We start from the raw sequence: 18268 nt of genomic DNA, 5'->3' as shown, positions 1-18268 counted from the left end.
AGAAAGCCAACATTTGCATAGTGGTTAGGGAACTGGTTTAGAAGTCAAATTTGCATTAAAATCACAGTTTTACACTTATTAGCTGTGTGACTATGAGCCAATTACTTAACCATTCTGCTACTAACTTTCCTTATCAATGAAATGAGAATGACAGTATCTAACACACGATGTTGGTATAAGCATTAGATGGAATAACATTTGCAAAGTGCATGCCTGCCAATTTATTCCCATAAGCCTTAACTGCTTATATTGCATTGCGTACCATGCTCTGTATTTCCATGTTGGCTCATACATCCCCTCTGCTGGGGAAGCCCCTGCCAGTCTTTTTCATCGGGTACAGGACTATTTGGCATTGTAGCCTCAGTTTGGGTTTCATAGCATCTAAGTATCTCCTTAACTGACTCCCTTCCCTACAGTGTTAGGGGCCCCTCACAGTGCTCCAGAATACTCTGGGCATTCTTTAACTTCTGCACCTGCTGCATTTTCTGCCTTATCGGTATTAGCCTATGCCTCCATCATCCCCGCTTGAGGTCCTAGAGAGTTAGTTTTTGATCCAGCACATAATAGGTGTACAATATGTTTTGAAACTTAACCAATCAATGAATGAATATCTTGAATGTATTTTAACAATTCTGCTGGTTATTTGAAATGTCAGACAACCTGAAACAATTACTTTCAGAAAGAAATTATATGAATAGGTCCATTTAATATTAAAATTATATGAAGTAAAACATACCTTACTTATTCAACAGCTGTGATTCATAAATTCAAAGACATTTATAAAGTGCCAGCCAGACCTTGAAAAGTATTTATAAAAGACAATCTGTGACCTTAAAGAACCTATAGTTAATAGCAATCATAGTACCCTGAGACAAGGGCTGAGGCAGAGGGGACACAGGATGCTGGATGTGCAGTGACAGTGTGTACCTAACCCAGGCTGATGGGTCAGAGCTTTTCTAGAAGAGCTGACATCTGAGCTAAGTTTTGAAGCATAGGTTGGCAAATGGTGAAGATGGAGGTGTGAGGGTCAGGAAGGGGGAAGAGAACCCTCCAGGTGGGAGAAACACCAGAGGGAGAAACACCAGAGGGAGAAGACCACTTTGGAAGAGGTCTTGGAGAGCCAGCCGACTGCTAACCATGTGCTCTCTGTTTAGTAAGATACAGGAGAGTGAGGAGTTTCCTCTGTGAAGGGGAAGCAGAGCACATTTTGTTGTGAGGAGATAACATCAGAATGTATGTTAGGGAGAATGTCAATCAAGAGAAGAAAATCTAACATTAATGGAATGCTAACAAAGGATGAAGGAGGTAAGACCTGCTTTTGGCCACAGAGTGCAGGTGCTGGGGCCACAGAAACAAGTAGGAGGTGCTTCTTTTTAAAAGCAGTTTATGGCCTTGAGAGGAAGACTGACTCATGGTCTTTGAAAGTGAGGTGAGAAAATTATTATTTTCTGCTGAAATATTTAAATGATGCCTATCAGCTTCCTCTAAAGAAACAAACTTCACTGTTTAAAGTGGTAAGTTAATTTTTTTTAATGTTTATTCATTTTTGAGAGAGAGACAGACAGAGAGGAAGCAGGGGAGGGGCAGAGAGAGAGGGAGACACAGAATCTGAAGCAGGCTCCAGGCTCTGAGCTGTTAGCAGAGAGCCTGATATGGGACTCAAACCCACAAACTGCAAGATCATGACCTGAGCCGAAGTTGGACACTTAGCTGCTTCATTGACTGAGCCACCTGGCGCCCCAAAGCGGTAACTTTTAAAATAGTACCTTTAGCTTGGAGCTTGGGAGATTATGCCCTGTGGCATGATTTAGGAGAAACAAAAACAAAGAGATGGCCAAACCCATATGCAGGAGGAATGCAGAATTCTGAAGCAGGGGTAGAAGAGAGATCGGGTAGAGGGTGGGGGGAAAGAGAAAAAGAGAAGGAAGAGGGAGGGACAGAAAGGAAGCAGAGCCTGATGGTATGAGGGCTGGAGGACTTTTATAAAGAGGAAGAGCTAATATTCAATGTCAAGCTGTCTGTGTTGCTGCAATTGAAATCCTCCTCTCCGACCCTTAAAACTTAAATAAGTCTCCTACATACTTATATGACTTAGAGAGAAATTTGGAAGAAAATCAGCAAAATAGGCTTGAGTTTCATGGTTGGGTTGGCATATAGCTCAAAGAATAGGAACCAACAAGAAGTAAGATTGAGGGAGATGCAGAATTCAATGAGAGGGGAAATTTATAGCCGGAAGTGACCTAGAGAACATAATCTCCAGCGATTTTGTAGCAATTTCCAGAAGGACAGGACTGAGTGATTTCAGCTTACATCTGGGTTCTCTAGGTAGTTTTAAGGGAGAATACAATAAGTAGAGAAACAGATGCGCAAACAGTTTGATGTAACCCTGATCCAAATGAGCAATTAATTCCAGCTAAGAGATTAAGGAAGACTTTCTAGTGAAGGAGGAATTTAAACTGTGATGAAAGATTATAAAAGGAAGAAATAGTATGTGGTGCTGGAAAGAGATGAGAAAGATAAACGAATGGATGAGTAAAGGCATGAAAGTTTAAAAAAAACACAGGATGAACTCATTCTTATAAAGCTAAAATATGGCATGTGACTGGGGGAGTAGCAGTGGATACAGCTGGGAAATTTTTTTTTCAATATATGAAATTTATTGTCAAATTGGTTTCCATACAACACCCAGTGCTCATCCCAAAAGGTGCCCTCCTCAATACCCATCACCCACCCTCTCCTCCCTCCACCCCCCATCAACCCTCAGTTTGTTCTCAGTTTTTAAGAGTCTCTTATGCTTTGGCTCTCTCCCACTCTAACCTCTTTTTTTTTTTTTTTTTACTTCCCCTACCCCATGGGTTTCTGTTAAGTTTCTCAGGATCCACATAAGAGTGAAAACATATGGTATCTGTCTTTCTCTGTATGACTTATCTCACTTAGCATAACAGTCTCCAGTTCCATCCACGTTGCTACAAAGGGCCGTATTTCATTCTTTCTCATTGCCACGTAGTATTCCATTGTGTATATAAACCACAATTTCTTTATCCATTCATCAGTTGATGGACATTTAGGCTCTTTCCACAATTTGGCTATTGTTGAGAGTGCTACAGCTGGGAAATCTATGGAGGGCTCTGAATTCTGGGCACAGCAGTTTGGATTTTTGTTCTTTAGGGTGTAGGGAAACACCGGATCTTTGACAATATGTGTAGATCCCTATGGTAGCAGAATGTAGATCCCTATGGTGGTTTACAGGAGGGTACTTGTGGTAGAAAGAAGATAATGATCCAGAAGGTTGAGAGATGGGATTCTGGTAGAAGCCGGAAAGTGAATAGATGATCTATAATTTTTTTGTTTTGTTTTGTTTTAAGAGTCTATGGCACTCTGGAAAATAAAGAACAAATAATGACCATGAACCCCGACCCCAACAGTCCAACACCGATCTTCAATCCCACAATGCCCTCTGACTGCTTCATCCCTACTCTGACAGTGACTTCTGCCCGAAACCACCCAGCTGTCATTCTTTATGATACAGAACACTTCTCTAACAGACCTCTCTCTCTCTACCTCTTTGCAGCTCTTCTTTCTGCAAATGACCCCTCCTCTCTCACCATCCCTTGCTCAGTCAGAATCTCAAACACTTTCAAAATCACATAAGGACTTGTGTTAACTGGTGGCTGCATAAGCTGTGAGCTGCAAAAGAGTTACTTCTCAGTCAAAATGAACATGAAATAATGTTGGTGGGAAACTGGGCAAGGGTTAAATAGTCACTCTGCAGGATGCTTGCTTGTATTCTGTAGAAATGAAGTGGGGAGAAACCTTGGGGAAAATCAACTTCCTCAACAACAGCTGTAATGAGAGGTGATCAGAAGTTCTATGAAGGAAGGACTTGCATTGCCATCACTATCTTCATCAAAATCAGCACATTTATTGAGCATTGCTATACACCAGGCCCTTTGCAAAGCAGATGAGTACATTATCTGTTCTATATTGCAACCCTGTGGGGTGGGTATTGTTCTTGTCCCATTTTACAGATGAGAAGACAGTTACAGAAAGGCTAAGCAACTTGTTTCAATTCTCACTATTAATAAATGGCAGTGCCTGGTGGCTCGTTCAGTTGAACAACCCTGGATTTTTGGCTTTGGTCATGATCTCAGGGTCGTGGAATAGAGCCCTGCATTGGGCTCCACGCTAAGTGTGAGCTCTCTCCCTCTGCCGTTCTCCCAGTTTCTCTCTCTAAAAATAAATAAACTGAGAAAAAAAAATGGCAGAGCCAGGATTCAAATCTCTGTCGGCCAGATGCCTAGACCCTCTGCTGTGCTGTCACTCACGTTTCTTTATAATCCTTACAAAGCTTTGTATAAAATGAGTATTTAATATATCTTTGATTGATATAAGGAGGCATACTACACATATAATCCATTCCTTGAAATCTGTGCTTCCTGTTTTTTCCCATTCCATAAACCATGAAGGGAAAAATGTTTCACATAGTAGACACCATTTAAAAAAAATGCTGAACACATATCATGCAAAATATCTGTGTTAGTTCAGTCCTGTTTATTATTGGCCTCAAGTTTAATGAGCTCAAGTTAATACAGGTGAAAGGCCAGAGTGTTACATGCGGCAGTTAATGAAATACCATAGAGCTGCTGAGAAAATGATTAGCAGCCAAATGTGAATTTAATATACTTCATTCTCCAGAAGTAATGCCCCATGGGAGGCATCTTTCTGGGGGAGGTAATACTGGAAATAGCACTTTAGAGTTAGAAGGTGGAGCTCTGATCCTAGCTTGAATATCTGCTCGTTTTGTGGCCTGTGGGAGCTATGATTCCTCTGAGCCTCAGTTTCCTCATCTCTAAAATGATGGGGTTGGACCAGATAATTTATAAGGTTCCTTCCAGTGATATGTTTTGTTTTGTTTTCAAATTCACAGTTAGAAATCCTCAGGGTTTATGACCAGGTGGCATCGCATCCACAGTCTGTGGATGAAATATTGGCCTGAGTCACAAATTATAACTCTTTCCCTCCTATTTACAGAACATGCTGAGTCCTTTTAAGCTGTAAAATATGAATAATGTTTTCAAACTTCCAAGGTTGGGTGAGTTCATGAACTGTTTCAGGCTTTACTGGTGGAAGGTACAACCACAAATATCTTGGCTACTTCTCATTGTGAAATAATAATAAATGTATAGACAATTAAAATAAATAAAATATTTGTTAAATGAAGGCTATTATAATCTGCATAATTTGAGGAGTCTATACAGATCACAACCAATGCTTCACTGTAATTATCTTTACAGAATTTGGTTTGGTTACAAGTCACTGAAGACACTATCTATACAAAATCAACCACATGCATATTAGAAGTGGAGATTAGTGAGGTCAGACACGAAGTTGCCAAGTCAGTAAGAATAAAACATAAGCACATGTATGGTATTATTTGGTGTGGAAAGTTACAGGACGTTGGAAGAAAATGAATCTTTCTACTAAAGTACTGCAATATACAGAATGATCACTGGTCTTTGGGTGCAGAGATGAACACACTTGGTCTCTAAGACAAGTCACTTCCCTATGTGGGCCTCAGTTTTCATCTGTGTACAATGGGGACAGCAATGACCATTCTGCCTACTTGCTCTTCGTAACAACTGTTTGAAATAGGAAGGCACTAATAGATTATTAAAATACAACTTTTACTATTTTGAAAACTACAAACCAATACAGAACCTAAGTGTTACTTTATTATAGTGAACATAATTTGTATTTATGTACGGTTATTTTACATCTTTACAATATAAAGATAAAATGAGTATTCTGCATTATAAAAATGTCACAGAATACTAGCCTCACATGAAGAAAGACTTCCTAAGCTATAGTCCTTCCAATGCCTTAGGAAGACTTGGATGAAATAATTTGCCTTGGAAATTCGCCTTCAAAATGCTACTGCTTTCATGGCTAAATATTGCATAAAATGTCAAGGGCAAAAGCCAATGAGGGAAAATGGAATAGAAATTACTTCATACAATGGGATGAAAGCAAAGGAAAACAGAAAAGTAGGGTGATGAGGAAAATGGGCCTGCTATAAATATGAAAAATGTATTCAGGATTCAGGCTCTATTTGGAGCAAGAGTAGGAGATTAATCAGTCTTTTCCATATTTATTCAATATGATACTTGAGATTTTCCTACACAGAAACACCGGGATGACTGCTTTAAGCCTTTTTACCTGAAAGTATGGCATAGGGCATAAAATATCACATTTTGATCCAATCAAAAACCCTATTTGGAGTTACTTACAGGACACATTGGAAAAAATGATGATCATTTTAAAAGTCAAGTTTTAGGGTTTCAATGCTAAGCAGGAGATTTATATTGGAGAGAAAAGAAAAGTACAAGTTTTTAGTTGAAAAGAAAGAATTTTCTAAGATAATTAATTACCATACTAGTAGGGAGTATTTAACATGGGAAAGAATCTTTTATATGTGTGGCAAAGTGCTCCATAAACAATAGCTTCTGCATGCTCACATGGAAACACTAGCAAACATCCATAAGATAAAATTCATATCTGTACCTAGGTCGCTACTGAAGGCAGTCACTGCCTCACAAATTTTGGATTTTCCTCTCTGTTTCTTCTTTTACTTTCTAAACTATATTAGCATTATTTATGCATGCTTTTATTTTTCTGAGTATATCATAAACATTCTGAGGACAGGATACTTTTTGAACCTGTTTTATCGTCCCCTTAGTTCTTTGCATACAGTTGGCCTTAATTAAATATTTGATGAATGAATGAAGGATTAACATCAACCAAAAAGCTACACTGACAAGAAATTTCTGCTAACCTCATTGGGGTCACAGCTTAATGCTGACACTTTTCATATAAAATGTTCAGAAAGGTTCTCTCTAGGGGCATCTGGGTGGCTCAGCTGGTTAAGTGTCTGACTCTTGATTTTGGTTCAAGTCACTATCTCACAGTTGTAAGATCGAGCCCCACATCGGGCTCTGTGCTAAGAGTGAAACCTTGGGATTCTCTCTCTCTCTCTCTCTCTCTCTCTCTCTCTCTCTGTCCCTCCTCTGCTCGCATGCTCTTTTTCTCTCAAAATAAATAAATAAATACTAAAAAAATAAAAAAAGAAACTTTATCTCTATGCACAATGCTTGGCAAGAATGAGATTCATCTAACGCTTAATGACCAAACAAGTAATATTTGGCCTCATCCATAATATTACATAAACGAAATTCCGATAATAACAGTGACTTTAAATTTTAACAACATCCTACAGCCTAATAGCATTTGTAGTAGTAAGGTATTTTAAGGTACAGCCTCAACAATTACCTTATATTCAAAGGTTTAGAGCACAACACAAATAATTTCTTTGTATTTTCTTGGTTCTTTGTTTAAAGTTTTCTACCAAGAAAACAATAACAACCAACTATTTCACTCTCCTATTCATAAAAATCAAACAACAAAATCAAACAAAAACCAAAAAATCAAACAACCAAAAAATTTATAGGCTATAGATCTTAAAAAATATCATTTTATTAAAAATATCATTTGTTGAACAAGTGTGAACCTAGGCAATTACTGCATTAGATCAAATGTTAAGCTTCGGGAAACAATAATTCACTTGGGCTTTATGGGCTTTATGTAGGCCTTAGGGCCAGTCGTCTATGCTACCGGTCTTTAGACCCCCCTGCTCTTGACTGCCATAGCCTATTACAGAGATAAGCCTCCTGTTTGGCAATGGCTAATACAAAATGAAAACAGTAGTCAAAGAAACCAGCCATTAGGCTTGGAGCAGAATAATCGGTACATAGTTTTCTGAGCGTCATCAAACATCAACCAGTTGCTGAATATCATATGTCCTGAGAGGCATCAGGACCAAACTCTAAAACTAAATAACGTAGTTTTGTACTTACACTTTTAGAAATTATTTTTGCATATTATGTAATTTAATTTCCACAATAACAGAATTATTATAATATTGATGAAACCTGAGGCCCACAGATGTGGCAAGCACACAAGGTCCAGTGCCATGTAACAGTTAATGGCAGAGCAAACTCAAACCTAGACCTGTCACCTCCCGGCCTAGCACCTTCTCCTCTATATTGAGTGGCCATGTCCTTTCTGAGCTGTTTGGCTGCTGTTTCACCTCAAATTACCATGTGTCTTTTGGTACTTTAAGAGAAGATACCAAGGAAAAGATCTAATAAAATGTGTTCTTAAGAAAGACTCATTCTACATGGTAAGCACTGAAGACATAGGGGGCAAAACAGATATGATCCCTATCCTCAGGGAGTTCACAGTAGTTTATAAAGTAATGGGACTAAACATAAAGAAATAATTCTATAAACATATTCAACATTTATCACAATTCTCATTGATACATATATATCTGACCATTTAAGGTCAAATCCTCTCAGATGACAACCTCTAACCTTTTCTTGCAGTTATCAGGCTAAATCTTTGCCCATATTTAACCCAATCATTCAGTCGTTCCATATTTACACTTGAAAACTGAAGGTGGCTGCAGAATATGACTGCTCCCCGCCCCAACTTCGTAACTATAACCTCAAGTGAGCACTCAATAGTGCCAACAAGCCTTGCTATGTTACTGCTGTCACTCTTCAGCTTTCTCACTTTACCGAGTGACATTTTTATATCTCCTTCTTGCTCCTAAAATCTAAACTGCCACTCCTTTTCATTCTCAGTTGAGGCTCTTGCCTCACATTATCAGTTTAAAATACTGAAGTAATTTTTCTATTCTAAATTTTATAAATCCCCTTCATCTGTGCTGTCATCCATCTTTTCTTCTGTTATGATGGGAAGTGTCCTGGTTCTTTCAAAGGAGCCACTGAGGGCTCTGTCTTGCATATATCTGATCATTCTTTAATTTTCATCTCTGGCCATCCCATGATTCACTCTCATTTTCTTATTATTTCTGTTAACACACAAACATGCTCCAATCCCGCTCATCCTAAAAACAAATACACAAAACAAATAAAAGAACTCTTTGTCTCTGCAGCCACTTCCAGGCATTTTCATTTACCTATTTCCCTTCCAATCTCTCTTAGGTACTGATAATAGTGTCTGTTCTTCCACCCTTACCTCCCATTCACTCCTCAGTTATTCTTTCTGGAAATCTGTCTTCTTTTCCCAGCCACACAAAGGCTGTGGTGATGGGGCCAACAACCTTTATTTTGCAAATCATATGGCCACACTTTTGTGCTCATTTTACTTTATCTCTCAGTAGCATTCAACCTGGACCCTTCCCTCCTTCTTAAAATACTATCCTACTCTTTTTCCTACATCACTTCTATGTCTCCCTTACCGGGTAAATCTTTCTCTCTGAAACCTATAGGTTGGAATATCCAAGATTCAGTCGTAGACACTCTTTCTTTCCCTCTGTCAGGATACCCTTTGCAAATGATTTGATCTTGCCTTATGACTTTAAATATCATTTAAGCTATGGCTTTCAAATTTATAGCTCCAGTTCTGTTCTTTATACTGAGCTCCCGACTCTTATATCCAGTGACTTAATTAACACATTTAATTAATTGTTGAAAAGCAATCTCAAACTTAATATGTCTTAAGTAGATCCCTTGTTATTTCACTCCAAGTATTCTTTCCCCAGTCTTCCCTATTTTAGTTAATGGAATGACTGCTGACCCATTTGCTCAGGCCAAAAATCTAGGGCTATTCTGGATTCATTTTTTCCCCTTATCTTCACCTCTAGATCCAATCCTTCAGCAAAACTATGCTCCACCCTCAACATATGACTTAAATCTCTCCACTTCCCACCATCTCCATTGATATGGCTCTAGTCTAAGGCTCCACTGTCTTTCACCAGGAATACTCCTAACTGATCTGACTACTTTCTCTTTTGACTTGCTATAATGTACTCTCCATACAGTAGCCAGAGCAATTATCTTAAATAGAAATGAGAACATGTCTCTCCTCTACTTAAAATTCTCCAAATGATTTCCCAATTTACTTAAAATAAAACCTAAAAGCTTTGCAATGACTACAGGCTTATGTGGCTCCTGCCTACCCCTTCAATTTTATTTTTTGCCACTATCCTCTTAATTTACTACACTGCAACCATACTGGTGTTTTTGCTGTTCCCAATAAGTCTTAGGGCCTTTATATGGAAAGTAGGTCCTCCAGATCATACTCTGTGTATCTCCCCTTTGATAATCATCATATTCTTTATTCATTTATTTTGTATCTCCATCCTTTCTAGAAGATATGAGCTACCAGAATAGGATGTTCATAAGTTTTGTTCACTGATGTTTCCCGAGAACTTTGAACAATATCTGGCCTGCTGTACATTCTCAAATGAATGAATGTATGAGAAGCAGAATATTTAGGATAAAGAGTTCAGTCTTTGACGTTGGCTTTCAATCTTAGTTCCATTATTTACTAGGTTTTTGACCTGGTCAAATTTTGTTTTATCTTTATAAGGTCTCAGTTGCCTCATTCATAAAATGTGAATAACATTTCACAGGGTTGTAGTAAGGATTATATAATTTATATAAAGTATATAAAATGAAGCCAGAGCTTGGTAAACAGTAGGCACTTATTAAATGTTAGTCCTTATCATCAACATCATTATTACAGAAATCCTCACGATGTGCTATAGTTTTCTATTATGAACTTACATATGCTTTAGCACATTTGCTATGTGCTTAATATGCTAGAGAAAACATTCCCCCTCCCTCCAGGAAACCATTTTTCCCCCAGCTTTTATAAGGGAAGTCAATGGATTAAGCATGTTTTACATGATAGAGAATTTGCTTATTTCACATTTAGACTACCTACACCCTATACAGTAAGGATTGCTCACATAGTTATATAATTTTATGTTTCACATGTTGAAATAAGTAAAATTAAGAAAATGAAGATTTGATAGTTGAGAAGTAAGCGTAAACACTAGTTCTTAAAGAATGAAGGCAAGGCCATTCTGTAGCCTGAAGTAAATGCTGTCATCTGTGGGGGTTGGGGAAAGATGCTAAGATCTGAGCCCATTACTGTGCTACTTCATGAACATCTGGCAGTCTGTCACTTCACAGGCAACAACATCTTCTCTAAACAGAATAGACTTGAATTCATCAGGGATTCCCATAGTACAGTATATGCTTAACTTAAGTACCTGCTTTCCGTGATTTCCATAGATTATCATATTCATGACACTGTGGAGTGAAAGCATTCTTCTCACTCTCTAACCAGAACATGAAAAAGAAATTAAAACATTGGCAGGCACTTTGTCTCCAGTTTGTTGGACAAGTAAGAAAAGGATTTTCCACCCATTTATGTAAATGAAATTCTGTCAACTTCGAGCATTTTAACAAAGATGACAGCCGTCTGTCTATTAATAAATACCTGACAGGATAACAATTACAATTGTAGTTGACTGGTTTTCTTTCAATTAATGTAGGTCAGTGGGTATTCAAAAAAATTCTTTAGAATAAATTTGAAAACCCCAATAACTTTTCCCCTCATCTCTACTAGCCCAGGAAGAAATTTCAGTATGTTCATTTTTGCCTTCTTAAGTGGTTTTAGAACATTATGGCCAAAGCCTTGTAAATACATAGAGCTATGTAATTAAATATGTGTGTGCTTACTGTGTGTATACACACACAAATATGAATACATGTAAGACATCCATATTTGAGTCTAATATTTGAATTCTATAGAAAGACTTAAAGCATAGTAGGCCCTCTTGTTATTTAGAAGTAGTTATTCAGATTAGGGATTATCTTTGTGCTACTTCTTTCTGACTTTGGATTTTATTCATTGTTGACTCTAAGAAAAGAAGGGTAAGGATATGTAACAAATTAATTAATCTGGTTACCCATCAATCTTTGGGAACATGTTTAGTAGAGAAAGAAGTGAATTCAATGAATAAATTGAGTTTTGAGGGATTATCTATGGAATTCATTAATCCACCCTGGCCCAATGTCCCATTAGTTAGATTTTAGAAAGTGACTTTCTAAACAGAATGAGGATGAGATTTTGAATTTTTTTGTGAGCGATCTTTCCAAGAGAATGTGTTTTCCTCTGTCTAGTGGAGTTTGAGAGAGAATCTATGTTGATGTATTAGAATACCAGTTACAAGTACTCCCCAATGAGTAATGTTATGTATTTCTACTACAAATTGAAAACACAACATTGTATTTCATCCCATTTAAGATGTTACCACGTTTTGTGTATATGATAAGAGGAAAATAATAAGCAAAATATTTTTTTTAAATATTACTAAAACTTTTAAGCATTCACAGTCTGCTAATTTAAAGATAAATTAATTGCAAGACATCCTGGAAAAAATGAATGTCTTAGAATGGATGAAATGCATTGTGTTCCTCAAATACTTACTGGCTCATTTTTAACTTTCTTTCTCATAGTAGCCATAATATGGTATCTCAATTTTCTGAGAGCCATGCTATGTGGAAATTAGATCATCATTCCTAAAATCCTATTTGTAAATAAGAGTCCAAATTTTAGGAATATGAAACAACAGCAATGAAATTATCATCAGACAAAAGCAGGGAACAAACACTGTTCTATTTCCAGCTTTACGCCAGAAAACAATGTGAGTAACCGAAAGAAAAAGGCAGAGAGGAGTAGTCACTGGATGCTTCTGATTTGGGTTGAGTCCAGAGCTGAATGCCTCTGACATAGGTGTCTGTTGTTTCTTGAATTCCATTCCACCCCTCCCCCGCCACCCCATCTCTCCTCTACAAGTTAGGTAATGCCAATTTTTTAAACTGAAGAATATGTAAAATATGTATTTGTATTTATGTCTTCTAAGGTGGTTTCTAGGGGCAAATATCACAAATAACCTCGTTCCTTCAAAGAAAACCATAATGTCTGAATGTTTTTTAAGAGCACAGTTCACCTCTTGAATTTCTGTATGAACATCTTTGCATGAGCTAAATACCTGGGCAGTTGACAGACTTAGTTATTTCTAGGAAAAATTTCTGTTGATCAGCATGCAGGGATTAATTCAAGCACTGCTCCTTAGAGATACTTTTTCTAGGACAGAATGAGCCACAGGGAGAAAGATACACAAGACAATGTCAAAAGATACAGCATCATTACGCCATTTAATGGTTGATGTGGGTTACGTCAGCCAAGTCCTAGGAAAGTAGGTTTTCCCTGAATAAGAATGACTCAAAAAGATAATGTCATATTTTATTAGAATCTATAAAATCATAAGCAAATACCATGTATTCCTATTAGTCATCCAATGATAGAAGTGTGTATATGATGGTACTAATGGATTCCTTAAATGCAAATTACTGCTAAATTCCTAAGTAAACTGCCCCCCACTTCAGAGACATTGTAATCCATCTCTTATGTCAGATGAACTGGGGGACTTATCCTTCTGAATCCATAGGCTTTACTGCTTTTCTTCATTTATCTCTCATACTCAGTAATCCTTTTACCTCTCCTTTCTAAGTTTATAATTTAAATGCAATCTATTCACTACTGAAAAAAAGACCCTAGTATAAATGGGATGTCTTTGAGTTATGGCTAAAGAAGCCATTACTGGTTACACAGTGGTCTGGATTCTATTACACATTTGACAATCTGGGGAGACTCACTGTCCACTTGCCTTCAAAAATGTTTTGTGTCAACACACAGAATTAAGGCTGGGTGCTGGCTTTGGGTCTTCTCTTGCTCTGACTTTCATATGATCTTGCATTTCATGTTTGAAGGGAAAGTCCTTGAGGACCAGAACTGGCTGCAGTAAGTTCTCTCTTTTTCATCATAATGGATTTTGATTTTATTATTTAAAAATTTCAAAGCAACAGATTGTCTAAATTGTCATTTATTTCGCAAAATCTTAGATGGTCATTAAAAAGAAAATCGTATTTAGAAGGATTATAAGAAGTATATAAAATTCTTACATAATATGTTTTTAGGAGAAATAAAAACCATTAGAGCAGTATATGAAGTGCTATAATTTAAGAAATTATTGTTTCCATACGTATACAGTTACCTGCATAACAATTGGGATCTCTGAGTAGTGAGATTAGAGGTGATCTTTTTTACAGTTATGTCTTTTGCTAATTTTCTATAGTGAGCACATTTACTTGTATACCATTATTTAAACAAAATATTGACTTAAATGGCACACCAATGGGAAGTATTACAAAAACTTTATGGGAATAAAATTATAATTATTATTATGGCCCAAATCATTATCCTATTGTTGTTGTTTTTTAATATGAGCTTCAAATCATAATTTAGAATGGTAGCTATCAAGCAAACCTAAGCTGTGAGAGAATGCATATTTAATGGCTAAACTGACAGAAATTTGTTAAGCACACACTTCAGGCCTAATTCTAAAATATGTTTAAATATATATCAAATCAGAAATGTTCAGTCACTCTAGCAAAGCACTCTATATATTTGAGGTTATAGATTTTTATTTCTGAATATATGACAAAATGCCCATCCTTATGGGGTGTTGGTATATTAACATACCTCAAAGAATTAAACTGTAATGTGAACTTTCCAAGAATTAAAACTCTAGTGCTAGCTTTTAGGAGAGTGAGTTATTTTTCATTTATATTTCTCAAGGAAGATATATATTTAGATAGATATGCATATGAAAATATTTATACACAAATAAACAAAATAAAACTTTGTCCCTGCAATGTTGAGCTATCCAAACAACTGTAGTTTTCTGAATATCCCTGAGCCTAAAAACACTGCATCACTAGAGCACTATTTGGTGGCAAGTACTATTGGTAAGTATCCTCTGTACTTCCAGACAGAATGAACAGAGCAGAACAGAGCTATAGAGCTAAGTGTTACCCTCACACTAAGTTCCGATTGGTTCATTTGTGGATTAAATAAGAAGAACATTTTTTTCAATTTGAAAAAAAAAGTTAATGTTTTATTTATTTTGAGAGAGAGAGAGAGACAGAGCACTAGTAGGGGAAGGGCAGAGAGAGGGAGACACAGAATCTGAAGCAGGCTCCAGGCTCCGACCTGTCAGCACAGAGCCTAATCTGGGGCTCAAACCACGAGCCATGCGATCGGGACACTTAACTGACTCAGCCACCCAAGCACCCCAAGAAGAGCATTTTTGATTGGCTACTGATGTCTTTTGTAGCCCAGTCCTTATAAGTCAGTGAGAATGGGAGAAGTTTCACAAAGATAATGAAACCAATTTGTAAAAATATGAAACAAAGACTATATATTCATTAGAGGTGGTAGCAGCAAATATCCTGACATTGGAAAAATAAGGTATCTGTAAGGGAGTTAGAAGATCTGTAAACAACAATTGGTGAGAGAGAGTGAAAGGTGGGATTTTATACATTTTTAAGACCCATAAAGGTAACATCTACTTCATAAGCATTTAAAAATGGGCTTTCGTATGAGTGATTTGTATTATCTCACCTCCTCGTCCTGACAGTCTCTCAAGGCCAGAGTCATTAGCCCCTGTTTAGCAGAAAGGAAACCAAGCATGGGGAGCAGTAAAGTGAATCCCGAGGACAGGAGACTTTGATGACACAGATCACTGAATGCCTTTGTTTGAAGTTCATGTTATGAACCTTTTCTGGAGCATGTCTGCAAGCTCCGTATGGAAATGGTCTGATGGTAAAGAGAAGACATTAATAGGGGATGTGATAACTAATCCTCTACACACTGCTCCAAAGAAACAGCTGCCTTCTATTCCCCAGAATGCTTTGCTCATAGCTAAGCGGACATCTCCTGCCCCAGCAATAGACAACAAATGGTACACGTGCTTCCTATGGACCCTTCTAGCTGGAATACACTTTTGCAGAATTTATCTTGGTTGTGAAGCATAAGTTACCAGGTATCTATCTATGTGCAGTCACCTTACTGCTCTGCATTAATGTGATTTGGAGTAGTATTCATACAGCTTGGACTTTATCAAGACAGTGTATTTAAGTTCACATCCCTGGTAACTACCCAGATAGTGAAAGTCCATGCTTGGTTTCTGATATTCCCATCTTTCACCTGCTAGTTGATCCCACTTCAGATGAACTAGATGTGAAGGGAGTATTTGCAAACTAGAAGCAGAACCATAATCATATTTGGCAAGTATTAATGTATGCAAGGAATGCTTTCTACAAGATTGATATGTAAGGCCCCTAAACCCAGAGGCTGTAGTACTGTATGAAAAAGATGCTCAGCTTTTTATGTATTTTTTTCTAATGTTTATTTATTTTTGACAGAGAGAGAGAGAGACAGCGCATGAGTGGGGGAGGGGCAGAGAGAGAGGGAGACACAGAATCTGAAACAGGCTCCAGGCTCTGAGCTGTCAGCATAGAGCCCGACTCGGGGCTCGAACTCACAGACCACGAGATCATGACCTGAGCCCAAGTCAGATGCTCAACTGACTGAGCCACCCAGGCGCCCAGCAGATTTTTAAAAGTAAAGTGGTTGACAATGTTAAAATGTGCACTGCTTGTTTGTTTGACAAGCTAAAATAGAAGACCTTTATGCATTAAATTAACTTTTCTCTGTAGAATCTTTCTGTACATGATGAAGCCAGAGAGAAGATGCTGACTCAGAAAAAGAAGCCTGAAATACAGCACAAATAAAATTTCTTATTGCTGGCCTGTCATGGATAAAGCTTGGTTCAGGACAAGCTTTCAGCAGAGAAGGGAGAAGAGTAGCAACTTAAAGCCCCGGTGAATCTGGTGTGCCATGCAATTTCCTGCTGGACCTGGGTCTAGTTAGCGCTGATCAAAGACAAAGGGCTGTTTGAAGGGTAAAACCGTGTGAATAAGGACCACTATCAGTGTTGTCCATGGATGCTTAGTTCTAACAGCAAGTTTTGGAAACCTCCCTTCAGGTAATTAATGCATTACTTCTGTCAGAGTGTCTCTAGGGTGGTTATCTAGTTTAGTACTGTAAATTATTGGGGACCTTGAGGTTTAACTATTTTTCTTAAGATAGTCCTAAAGGTGAGGTACATTCATTTAAACTAATAGAGTAGACAGAGCTCAGCACTATGTAATGATTTTCAAATCAGTGGTTTCAGTTGTACACATGTTAGTATATGGAGAGGAGAAGTAAAGTGATTTGAAAGCCTGGATAATCTTCCGTCTGAATGATCCAATTAAGTTAAACCAATGTTTATGAGCACCCACAATTCTTTAGGCATTGATCTCTCTAGCTGACTCACTATTCAGCAAGGAGACCCAAATTGAGTGTATCTTGGATACCTTCTAAAGGGAAGCTATGATGTGTCTTACTGAGACACTAATTTAGGAGGCCTGGCTATATCTAGCTGGTGTGAAATGAGAGAAATGGGTAACTTTTGTCACAGAATTCATTTCTGTATACAATCTCTTTCCTGAAATGTTTTGTAGTGGAGATGAATTACTGAATTGGGTTATTTTCTTCTAATATCCACCCTAACAGATGCTTGAACAAGAAACTTAAGTCCCCTAAGATAAAAAGCAGCATAATGACAGGTTCAATGTGCTAACACTACAGGTTTCCTGTATAAAACCTTTATTGGTTGCCTTATCATCATCAAGAGTCACTCATTTATTTGATGCTTTCAAGTACTATATATATGAATGTATGGATGAACAAAGACTTTTTTCCTGAACAGTCTTCACTAAAAGATTACTTCAGAATCATAGGTGAAAGCTTTATTATTGCTATATAATTGCAGGGGATACCTAGAGGAAGCCAGGTCATGCACTGTTATCATCTTTCTCTTCTACTGATTCAACCTAGAATATACTGGGATTTATCCACATTCTACCAAGTTAATAAAGAGAAAATTAGAAGACAAAATTAATCCATTATCTGGATCTATTACATGGAACTTTAGTTTCATTATAATATCAAAGATTCAATTTTAATATTATTTGGTTTACAATTTTGCACCTTTATTCTTAAGTGGAAAATGGTCTATATATATATATTTTTTTTTTTACTGCGGTATTATCTGGTTTTGGTAGTAAAGTTGATCAAGTTTCATGAATTGATTAGGGAGTTTTTTATATCTTTTTTAAGCTGGAATTTTTTAAATAACAGAAACTCCGACAAAATTATCAGCTATTCAGCTGTGAAACTACTTGTTTTGAATGGTGAATTTTAAAATCTGCTTTCCAATTCTTTAGGTGATTATTGGTTATATATTTTCAAAATTTGGTAGTTTATAATTGCTAAGAAATTACCTCCTTCCTCTACACTTTATTGCCAAAGAGTCATGCATAACAATTCATTCTTTAATTCTCTCCTCTGAGGTTACAGTTCTGTTTTCATTCTTACA

The 18268-nt window shown here is 37.2% G+C and overlaps 1 protein-coding gene and 1 pseudogene across 1 annotated transcript in view; one reads left to right on the top strand and one right to left on the bottom strand.

Annotated features, from left to right (window-relative positions):
• The window catches only part of DPYD (dihydropyrimidine dehydrogenase), an 862187-nt gene that overhangs the window by 33620 nt on the left and 810299 nt on the right, over positions 1-18268 (bottom strand). The window lies entirely within an intron of this gene.
• LOC124515402 (AKT-interacting protein-like) lies at positions 15555-16660 on the top strand (annotated as a pseudogene).

The sequence above is a fragment of the Lynx rufus genome, unplaced genomic scaffold (genome assembly GCF_022079265.1).
Source record: "Lynx rufus isolate CCGP_SWC_20201006 ecotype Redwood Valley unplaced genomic scaffold, mLynRuf1.p SCAF_2, whole genome shotgun sequence".
NCBI lineage: Eukaryota > Metazoa > Chordata > Mammalia > Carnivora > Felidae > Lynx > Lynx rufus.
Note: the sequence above shows the minus strand (reverse complement) of the source record. Positions and strands in the feature narration are given on the sequence as shown.